We start from the raw sequence: 10,644 nt of genomic DNA, 5'->3' as shown, positions 1-10,644 counted from the left end.
GAATTTGTAAATAATCTGTGTAAATAATTTGATATTTTGAGAAAAATTGTAATTGTAAATATAATATATATTTCTGAGTAAAGGGGGAGGGATGTGGTAATATACCTTTAAGAAGAATGTTATAATGGAAGATCACATGATCTTAGTATCCAATAGCAGAGTAGCGTGGGCTACCTTAGTAGTCAGTAGTCAATAGGAATCATCTAGAGTTAGAGTCTGTAATGTAGAGACAGGGATGTAAGCATGCATTGACCCAAGCCTAAAGTCTCCTCCATGGAGAGAGTGGCGACCCTCATGGAGAGGCTTCTCCAGGGACTCAGTTAGGGGTTCCTGGGTATACATTTGGACCTGCAAGCCCACACAGCGGCAATGAACTCAGCTGGTCATTGTCTGTGTGGGAGATGGATTGGGCACCCAGTATCCCAGCTAGGTGCCCGGCCATCAATGGTGAGCAGAGAGGTGCAATGTGACCTCACGTTGGTGCACGGGCTGCCTGTCATCTCTGCAGACACTAAGGGCACTCTGGATGAGGGCAGCAGCTCCTCTGCCCCTCTGACAGTGACCATGGCATCTGCTGAGGGTGCAGTGACTGGGAAGATGCCAGCTGTGGCACTGGCCATTCCCTCCAGGCTGGGCCTTCACACGCTCCATGAGCCAGAGGACGACTGCCAGGATCATCAAGGCCAACAAGACTGCAGAGTCTGCAGACTGTCTCCAATGCCGGTGTCAGTGAGAGGGGAGCACCTAGATGTAGCACCCGCAAACATAAATTTAAAGCATCTTAAGCACAAGACGGACTTATCGCAAGTGATATTTTGCTTTCCCATTTTGGTTTACATATTTTCATGGTGTGATTAAAAATACCGGTTAATGTTAATTTCTGCTATGTTTCACATTCACAATTAAATGAGAAGTTATTTTAGGCTATTGGCCTTTGTAAGTTTCATTTGTTCTGTTGGCACAGGGAAGGCCATGATGTTATGATGGACGTGTGTCTCCTGGATCTTTATTGCACAGGCACAGAGCGTATGTTGTTGACCAAGGAACTGTACCTATCAGGGATCGAGTATGGAGCCTGCAGTCCTGGCATGTGGTGGTGGGTCTTACTTGGTAGGCTAGCTGAAGGAGCGTTGGAACAAAACGTCCTGGGTGTCCCTGCCTCACTTGAGGTTACCCAGGTCAGCGTCCATGCCCTCAGCATTCTCCTCACCGTGTTTGTCTTCAGACTCACTATTGGACTCATCATCTGTGGCCTGTGCAGCTGTGTCAAGATCTTCTTCCTTCACTGGGTCCCCCTTTGCCAGTGCCAGATTGTATAGAGTACAGCATGCAACCACTATCAGTGACACATGCTCTGGGGGGTATTGCAGTGCTCCCCCTGAATGTCCAGGCATCAGAACACATCTCTACCACTGCTCTTTTGGAGGTGTGGCTCCTGTTGTACTGCTGCTTGGCCTCTGTTCTTGAATGGTGGAGAGGCATCATGAGCCACCTTCTGAGGGATAGCCCTTGTCACCCAGCAGCCATCCGTCCAGTTGGGCTGGAGCACTGAAGAGCCCCGGCACCTGGGAGTGCCTCAGGATGTAAGTGTCATGGGAGCTGCCAGGGTACCTTGCAGAGACTTGTAGAATCTGCTTTCTGTGATCACACAATATCTGCACGTTCATGGAGTGGAAGTCCTTCCTGTTGATGAAGGCACCAGGCTCACCCGCTGATGCCTTGATGGCCACATGTGTGCAGTCTACTGCACCCTGGATGTGGGGGAACTCAGCAATCGTCACAAAGCCTCTGGTTTGCTCAGCCTGGCTGGCTTCGTTCATAAGGTAATGAATGAAAGTCAATGCGCACCTGAACAGAGTGTCTGTCACCAGCTTGATGCAACTGTGGACAGCTGATTGGGAGACTCCACACACAGATTCCCCACTGAGCCCTGGAAAGAGCTGGAGGCTTAGAAGTTAAGGGTCACTATGACCTTCAAAGCCACTGGGATGGGGTGTCCACCCATACAGTTGGAACTGATCTCAGGCCTGATCCCCTGACAGATGGAGATCACTGTCTGCCTTGAGAGATGGAGCCTCCTTCGGCATTGCAATTCAGGCATATTGAGGTAACTGCATCACTGCCTGTAAACCCTGGCAGCAGGATAGTGGCATCTTCTGCGGCCCCTTCTGCCTTGCACTTCCTGCTGGCCCTACGCCCCATTGTGCCTGCACCTCTCCTCCCACAGGTCGCTCCCTTGGAAGCTGCATTGGGACACCTGGCCTCCTCTTCCTTCTGCCCCTCTCTTCCTCAGAGGAGGAGGTGCCCCCAGCAGAGACCACAATCCCCTTTACCAGGGTTATGGAAGGCTGTCTGATACCTGGAAGGGTCCACATGGTTTGAATCCTCTGGGGGCCCAGAAGGCAACAATGAGTCCTGAAATGAAATCTAGAAATGCTCAGAATGCTGCTCCGAAGCAAGATGAAGCTGTCCAGTCCACAGAAGCAACCAGCAGCAAGTTTGATCCAAAACTCCTCACTACTCACATTGACAAGGTCACTGACCCTTCTTATCCTGCCCGTGGATGAGGTTTTGCTAATTGAGGCCTGCCCACCTGCCTGTTTTGCCTGTGCAACGGCTTAAAAATCGCACAGGCTACATAAACCCAGAGACTATTGGTGTGTCAAGGGCCTTAACTGGCCTCTTAATTAATGGCAGGCGTGCCTCTGTCTCCATTGTGCGCCCGCCTACCGAAATATCACGCTAGTGCGCGTTGATGGCTGACATCATCATGTGTTATTTCACGCTCCAGCAGGTTGGGTGTGCCCGTGGCTGCCAAACGAAAATTTCTGCCCTTTGGTTTATTATCTAGACTAAGTTCACATTTGCATATGGATAAGCAGATTAGGAAAGTGAACACATTTTGAAGGCATGATAAGGGACATTGGCACCAATATTGCACCTGGATGAAAGAATTTTACCATTGGGACATGCTCCATCTGAACCAGACTGGAACCAGAGTCTGAGCATATGGATAATTCAGGCAGTAACATGGACTCAAAAGTAATAAGAGGGGCAGGGGTTCAGTTGAAAAAAGTAGGATAAATAAACATTCAAAAATCAATGAAAGGAAAGATAGCATAGTCAGTAATTGTGCTTCAGATATTACAGATAAAGGGAACACCAATACACAAAATCATTAAACCAGGAGGGAGAAATCAGAAACATGTAACATAGAAACGCACGGAGTATATGGAATAAGCGGAACAAATTGCAGGCGCTAATTCAACTTGGGGGCTGCAATGTGGCAGCCATTACAGAGACACGATTGTAAGACAGTCAAGACTGAGGACTAAGTGGACCATCTTATAAGGTCAACAGGAAAGATACAGAAAATGATAGGGCGGAGGGTTAAGGATGAAATCATTTCAATGATAAGCGAGTATAATAAGAGATAAGCAGGCAGTGGACATTAATGGGTGGAATTGAGTAGAAAAGGATGTCAGACTGTAGTGGAAGTTATGTACAGGGCCCCCTGGTCGGAGCTGTGAAGTGGTAAATTGTATTAATGTAGAAATTAGACACGCATGTAGCAAAGGCAAAGTTTAATGGGGGCATTTTAACTTGTAGGTATTTGGCATCAGCAGACTAGCACATGTCAGAAAGGTAGAGAATTTCTTGTTTGTTCTGCAAAAATATATCCTAAAATCAAGTAGGGCACAGGCCATATTAGGTTTAGCAATAAGGCGAATTTAGTTAATAGTTTAGCGGTGCATGCAGAGGTGAAAGTAAGTTGGTATGGCCTGGTCTGGCATACTAGTTAAGAAAGTAGCGAGTTAATGTTGCTCTTTGCTGCACTGTTCCTATAGCCTTATAGAATAACTCACAACCCAAGGCCGATTAAAGACCACTCGACCCTTCGCAGATCATTATTTACATCATTTATTTCCCCAACTGATTTTCCTCCTTGCAGTAATTCCCGCCTATGTGGTACAGATGAAAATCTACCTAAGATATTTCCACCAGATGCTGCTCTGTACCGTGAAATAATTGCAACTCAAGGATTAAAGTACCTGCATGAAATTCTTCTGCTCACTAATACAGGGAGACTATCTTCATTTATTCAAAGGGTTAAAATTATTGGTCGGGTAAGAACAGAGGAATTTTAATTTCCTTCCTTTGTGATCCTGCTCTCCACATCTTTAACAGAGGCGATGACCCATTTCATTTGATTAAGCTAATGTCTACTTTGAAATATTGGAGAGAGGAACACCATTCAAATCTTTACATCCTCCATCCAGCCATGTGTAATTGATTAATTCATTTGGGACTATGTTGGAAGCAGCGATTTCTGATGAATGATTTTCCAAGGGTCCGTATGCAATTGGTCCACACCATATTTGCAATATCCAATTGCACATCGTAGATTTACTTGCTCGACCTTACATTCATCATCTTCAGTGTTGGCTCCTACTTACCTTGAAGGCATTTTGTGAGTGCAGCTTTGTCTGTATATTTTAATATTTCAACTGCTGAATCATGTGCTCAGATGATCAAACTTACGTCCAAAACTACACGGATCTGCAGAATGTATTCTAAGATCTCAGCAGACCTACATTTAGATGCACTGCTCTTGCAATGAACATTTTATTTGACTTAAATAAAAATTTCCCCACACAATCTCAAAAGTAACAATGGCAGTTCTATTGTTATTCACGATTCCTTCCCATTATGCAAAGGAATCCAGAAGTGGAGGTGGGAAGGGGGGGGTTGCGATACAATTGTACCAGTAAGAAATTTAAGTTACTTTTACTTCTGGATGCATGAACATTTATCTAATAGTGAACAAAATGTGATCGAATTCAATGTACTGTTTGAAAGGGATAAACGCAAAACAGCTACTGGGATCCCAGATTTAGGTAAGGCTGACTTCAATGGGATAAGACGGAAATTGTCCACAGTAAACTGGGCAAGTCTGTTAATGGGTAAAACAACAGAAGATCACTGGGAGGTGTTCAAAAAAGAATTTAATATGATACAGGTCTGTTTATATCCCTATTGGCTCGACTTGTCAACAAAAACAGCCATGGACAACTAGAGAGGTAAGAGGCAACATAAAACTAAAAGAATAAGCATACAAAAATTTAAAAACTAGCACAAAACCTAGCTCATGGGATATATATAAAGGGGACCAAAGTAAGAGCTACAATAAGAAATATGAAAAGAAACTTGCAAGAAATATCAAAATCAACACAAGCATTTTTAACAATTTTATTAGGGAAAAGAGGGTAGTCAGGAACAATATGCTGAGTAATTTACTTTGCATCAGTAGGTACTGTAGAGGAAGAGGTCAGCATGCCAGACATCCCTGAGAAACTAATATTGAGTCAGAGTCAGGATCTCAGCAAAATAACAGCAAGGAAGACAATAATGATACAAATCCCCAGAACCAGATGGCTCCCATCCCAGGATTTTAAAGGAAATAGATGAATGAGGACATTGGAAAATTATAATTAGGGCATCTGCAAAATGCTCTCAATTCTGGAACTGTTCCTTCTGATTGGAAAATTGCCATTTAAGAGAGAGAAAACAAGGAATTATAGACAAGTTAACAAACAACTTTCAAGAAATTACTAGAGTCAATAATTAGAGAAAGAGTGATTGAACACCTTGAAAGTTTCAGCTATCAGAGAGTAATAGGTAGGTCATAGCCGATGAACTTGATAGAATCTTCTGAAGAGGTGACTAAGGTGGTGGACAGGGAATGTCTGTGGATGTTGTTTATTTTGAATTCCAGAACGTATTTAATAAAATCCCTCATAAAAAACTGTTAGCTAAAGGTACCTGCCCATTATTGTGGTGCAATGGGTAGAGTCCCGACCTCTGAACCAGAAGCTCAGGGTTCAAATCCCACTCCAGGACTTGATGGCCAAGGAAGATGCATCATAACATGGCCAAACAGGTTGAGCATTAACCTGCAAAATCCTTCTAAAACATGCCAATGGCAGGTGGTAAGAGCAGGAGAGATTCCTGGTCAGCCATATAAAATTGGAAATAAAATTGGAGCCTCTACTGTCATCAAACATTACTCTGGAGACAACATGCATGTAAAAATGCATGTTGCCACAGCAACTCAAACTCCTTGGGGGTTTGATTGGCTACATTCATTGGATGGCCAGTGTGGATCAGATTGGTTCGATCCCCGTTCCAGCTGGGGTGGGTCCAGGACCTACCTCCTAGCCTTACCCATGGTGGGGATTGTGGCGCTGTGGGTGGGACCTGCCTTTAGGCAGAGAACTGAAGGAGAAGGAGTTAAAGTTGAAGTTCATGGAACTGAAGCAAATCATGGATCTAGTTCAGAAATTGGCTGAGTGGCAGGATTCTGAGAGTAGTGATAACGGGCAGGTACTCTAATTGGCAGGATGTGGGTAGTGGTGCATCTCATACGTCTGTATTGGAGCTTCAATTATTCACCATATTTATTAATGACTTAGATGAAGGGATAGAGAGCCACATATCAACATTTGCCAATGGCAGCATGGTAAATAGAAACATAATGTTACAAAGGCATACCGATAGATTTATTCTCTTTTTTGATTCGTTCTACCAAAATTGATAGTTTCACATTTCCCTACATTATAGGAACTCTAGCGCCTTTTTACCAATTCACTTAACCTGTCCATTTCCCTTTACATCCTCTTTGCATCCTCCTCACAGCTTATTTTCCCACCTAACTTTATATCATTACCAGACTTCGATACATCACATTCAGTCTCCCCAATATCACAGTATCACAGTATCTTTACAGTGCAGAAGGAGGCCATTCAGTCCATTAAGTCTGCACTGGCTCTCTGAAAGAGCATTCCACCTAGTCCCACTCCCCTGCCTTATCCCCATAATCTTGCACATTCTCTCTTTTCAGGTAGCAATCCAATTCCATTTTGAATACCTCAACTGAGGTGTCCCCACCACCCTTTCAGAAAGTTTATTCCAGATTCCAACCACCCTTTGGGTGAAAACATTTTTCTCACATCACATTTACTCCTTTTGCCAATTACCCTCTAGTTCTTGATGTTCTCTTGAGTGGGAACAGTTTCTCACTATTTACCCTGTCCATACCCCTCAGGATCTTGACTAACTCCATCAAGTCTCCTCTCAGCATTCCTTTCTCAAAGGAAAACAGTCCCAACCTCTCCAACCTATCCTCATAGCTACAGCTTTTCATCCCAGGAATCATTTTTGTGAATGGTTTATAGACTGTGAGTAGCTGAGACCCAAGCACTGATCCATGCAGCACTGCACTACTTCATACTGCCATCCCAAAAATGACCCATTTATTTTTGCTCCATTTCCAGTCTGTTAACTAATCTTCAATCTGTGTGCAGACCTGAAACATTGGGCAGAATTTTGCCATCGGCGAGCAGGGGGTGGGGCCTGCTTGCCTACATGTAAAATGACGCAGGATGATGTCTGGCGAAACCCTCGACGTCATCCCGCCCCATTTGAATTTTCAGGAAGGCGGGGGCACAGCAAAATCAGCTGTGGGCCTGCCGACCTGGCCAATTGAGGCCATTGACAGGATCATTTAACAAATTAAAGCCCCGGCGGCAAATAGAGAAAACATGAAACTTCATCCAGCGGTGGGATGAGGTTTCATGCAGGGTTTTAAAAATTGTAATAAAGTTATTGTGTAAATTATGAACATGTCCCAACGCAGGTGACATTCATCAATTTGTGGTTGTACAGTCAAAGGTACTTGAGTCATTGGCATGTTAAAGTAATATACCTGCATGATAGACCCTCAGTTCTGATGTGAACAACCTGTTACTCCAGGCTGTTGCTGCCACCAGGACTTTGCTGCTGTGTGGACACACTTATCAAAATCCATCTGGTTTAAATATTGCACTCGCGATTTTAGGGATTCCCCCCGCCCACACAGGAAGCTCATAGTGCTTCCCGGCGGATGTCATGCTGGGCGGGCCTTAATTAGCCCACCCATGTAAAATGGTGGTGCGGCCCGCTTCGTTGGCGGCGATAGGGTCCACGCCTGCCGGCGATTGGGTTGGGTCCGCCTGCCCGACAGGCAGAAAATACTGCCCATTAACTCTGTTTTTCTCTCCACAGGCGATGCCTGACCTATTGAGTATTTCCAGCTTTTTCTGTTTTTATTTCAGATTTCCACCATTTGCAGTATTTCACTTTTGTGTCAGTTACCACACCCTTAATAATAAATTGCTAAAATTTTCCTGTTAATATTAATGCTAACTGATCTATTGTTCCCTCTGTTCTCTCTTCCTCTATGAAAGCATCATGGCAGCTCTCTGGGACACAGATGCATAAACCTTCTCTTGAGGCTGCACACCAAGTGCCTATTGATGGACTGGAATCCCTTGCCACTGGTGAATACCCCTGGTTGATCTAGTGGTGCTCAAATTGCCACTTTGTGCAATTGATGGTATCCTGTAGCTGTTGGAAGCCAGTCAGAGAGACAGCCTCAAGTGTCTGCACATTCTGGCTGTTGTCATCAGCAGGAAAATGTGCATACAATCAATCCGTCACCTGCTTTATTCATTTATATACAGCCAACTGGAGTTCTTGGATATGTCTATGGCAGAGGTCTGGAAGGAATCAGTGGCAAAAACGTTGAAGGCAGTGGTGACTTTCATAGTAACTGGTAATAGGTGGACATTAGGTCCAACATATTCTTCTGTTGCAGCTGTCTGCCATCGCTTGATGCAGAACCTCATCCTTTAGGAGCAATCCTCTTCTGAGAGATCAAGGAAACTGAACCGCTGTCTGTACTCCTGTGATGTGAGTAGTGCCCCTTGTGAGCTGATCCTCTCTCCACTGCCGCTGTCCTCTCTGCACTTCCCTCCACACCACAGCCCTGCTGCAGATAGTCCTCCCCATCCAAAGTCTAATTTAAAGCAGCATGTGCCTCCCAGTTCAGCGTGTGAATATCTCCAAACTGTACAAACAAGTCTCTTACAACAATTACTTTTTGCAAATCATTTCCCAGATGATAAAAGCAAAATGCTGTGAAAGTTGGAAAGTTGAAACATTAACATTGTTTCTCTCCACAGATGCTGCCTTCTGTTTCCATTTCTCAGAATAAGCTGAAAAAGCAGCTGAGAGCACTGAGCCTTTCTTAATCTCAGAAATTTTGGATGGAATTGTTCAGTCCCGTTGGCATTGAGCATCATGGAAGGTGGGGGTTGGGGACAATATGGCAAGAAGGCCAAAAATTGGTTTTACGGTGTCATGAAACCAGTTTGTGATTGTCTGCTCCACCCGTCAAAAGCGGGCCGCATTTCCTGCCGCTGCATGTCGGGAACCTCATTTCAATGCTTTAGCATCTCATTACAAGCCCTGCTCACCAGAATCATCCCCCCACGCTGGATCATCCAAGCACATCAGCATGATTACACACCGATGTGTTTCACAACTGTACATAAGCAACCTGAACTTTGTGGGGAACTCAGAGGTGAATGCACACAACTTTGCGCAGCACTCGTGAGCATCGTGCATTCGGTGGGGCAGGGGGGCACAGGCAAGTCACTTTTTTCTAGCTGGCTTTCAGTGCGGTGCTGGGGCAAGTGCAGGTCAGGCGGGGGAAGGGCGAGGGTGAAGGAGGGCAAGGCAGCACAAACTGAAGGACGTACACAAGCACATGCCAGGGAGAGGAGGGGGGCTGGCGGGGTGTGGTGAGAGAAGCGGCCATGCACTTGAGAAAGCTTGTCAAAAGTGAGCATCCTCCTATAGCTGAGAGCGCTCAGCAGCAGCTCCATTGAAATGCTTGGAGATTTGCCTCTGAAGCTTTTCTGCCCACTCAAGCAACGCGAACATTTCACCCTTAGGTGCAGAATGCAACTTAATGTGCATTTTAGGGGCAGCAGAGCAATTGGCTGACTGGGCAAGTTGTACCGACCCTTGTGAAAGGTGGCCATGGCGTAGTCACTGGTGGAGGCACTCACAGCCGCTTGCAATGACTTTATTAAGCCTCCCCAATGGTTCAAGCTAACAGCGCAGCCTTGCAGCGTGGGTTAGGAGAATGCTTGTGCCTGAGCTGAGAGCACAGCATGCAGTCCAGTGGCCAAAGCTGCCGCCAATTGGTCAAGAGAAGTGGGGCAGAGGTGTGTGGGGTTTCAGGCAGCCAATGAGCACATTACACACTGATCATCCAAATGATGGCCAGCACTCTCCTGTATGCCTGAAGGGGCCTTCAGACTTAGCCAAGAGAGGTTCTTAGGACACATACGCTAACCCACATGCCTCTCTCTTTGATCCTGCAGAACATCAGGATTATGGAATCTGGTGATTTAGCGGTGTGCCATGGCTTACAGGGAGCAGAGAAGAAGAGTGCGGTGGAGGCACCTGGCTCGGCAAAGGGAGGAGCACCTCACTCAAGATGCAGGGCCTGCTGCGCATGCAGCTGAAGATCCTGCAGTGAGCCATTGCTTGTAGGTGCCTCACTAGACCCTGGGTCTATAGACAGCGCTTGTCGTTCTGCAGATGACTGAGAACCAGTGTCGCTGAAGACTGCACGTGTCTAGGGAACTGGTCGGTCACATATGCCACCTGGTGCAGGATTTGGTGCCATGGGGAGATGGAGGGCATCCACTGCCAGTGGCTGTGAAAATGACTGCACTGATTGGTTTTTACACC

The 10,644-nt window shown here is 45.7% G+C and overlaps 1 pseudogene; it reads left to right on the top strand.

Annotated features, from left to right (window-relative positions):
• Nucleotides 1-7,679: 7,679 nt before the first annotated feature.
• LOC121281661 lies at nt 7,680-7,852 on the top strand (annotated as a pseudogene).
• The last annotated feature ends 2,792 nt before the right edge of the window (nt 7,853-10,644 follow it).

This window comes from Carcharodon carcharias, chromosome 8, assembly GCF_017639515.1.
Source record: "Carcharodon carcharias isolate sCarCar2 chromosome 8, sCarCar2.pri, whole genome shotgun sequence".
Lineage (NCBI taxonomy): Eukaryota > Metazoa > Chordata > Chondrichthyes > Lamniformes > Lamnidae > Carcharodon > Carcharodon carcharias.
The sequence above is the reverse complement of the archived record's forward strand: the minus strand, read 5'-3'. Positions and strand labels throughout refer to the sequence as shown.